Raw genomic sequence first — 873 nt, forward strand, 5'->3', positions numbered from 1 at the left:
TGTTTAAATCAATTTAATCATATCTATTTTCTCAAGTATCTGCCATTTTTATGGTGAATATTCACAGATCTTTCTACTAACGTTTGAAATATATGGTTGGTCCTTTTTCACCGATTCTAATTACCACACCATGCTATAAATAGTATTTCAGAACTTCCTCACCTAGCTTTTGTTTAAAATAATTTTAAAAACTTGTACTTATATAAACCTGTCAAATGGTTAATTATTAATCAGGCTTTTATTTCCATCTAGGAACCACTATTTTTAATATGTTGTGCAGGTTTGATATTTAAAACACATTTGGGTACAATCCAGTTGAACCCCAAACTATAACTTTTCATTTTTATGTAATTTTTTCTTGTTCTGGTGTGAGTCTTCACTTTTCCATTCAGAATACCATCTTCCTCAATGGAGCGATCAAAAGTGTCGTTTACATTTTTGTTCTTTCCTTTTCTTTTTTTCATTTTAAACAATCCAACTTACTGTTTGAGCCAATCTCAATGCACACCCATCACTTCAAACGATTATAGGGTTCATACTCCTTCTTACAGGTACTTAAATTCATATTGGACAATTAGTTCTGGGTTGCAAAAGATGATTTATTTTTTGCACCTATCAGCAAGTCTCTATTACAAATTAAACAATGACACACACACAGATACACACAGATACACAGACACACATACAAACAGACACACACACACACACACACACACACACACACACCTCACTCATTTTGTAACCACAAAGACCCATGAAGGGTGCCAAAGGCTGTTCCAAGTAATCATATCAAAGCTCACTGAAATAAAACTCCTAATCCTTTACTCCTTTACTTGTAGGATAGGGTACCATTTTCATTTAATATGTTAACTT

The 873-nt window shown here is 32.9% G+C and overlaps 1 non-coding gene across 1 annotated transcript; it reads right to left on the bottom strand.

Moving 5' to 3' along the window:
* Nucleotides 1–534: 534 nt before the first annotated feature.
* LOC122107150 lies at nucleotides 535–663 on the bottom strand. Its single transcript, XR_006147295.1, has one exon. It is a non-coding gene; the product is annotated as a small nucleolar RNA SNORA40 (small nucleolar RNA).
* Between the last annotated feature and the right edge of the window lie 210 nt (nucleotides 664–873).

The sequence above is a fragment of the Dipodomys spectabilis genome, unplaced genomic scaffold (assembly GCF_019054845.1).
Source record: "Dipodomys spectabilis isolate Male_0828 unplaced genomic scaffold, ASM1905484v1 ptg000046l, whole genome shotgun sequence".
Classification (NCBI taxonomy): Eukaryota; Metazoa; Chordata; class Mammalia; order Rodentia; family Heteromyidae; genus Dipodomys; species Dipodomys spectabilis.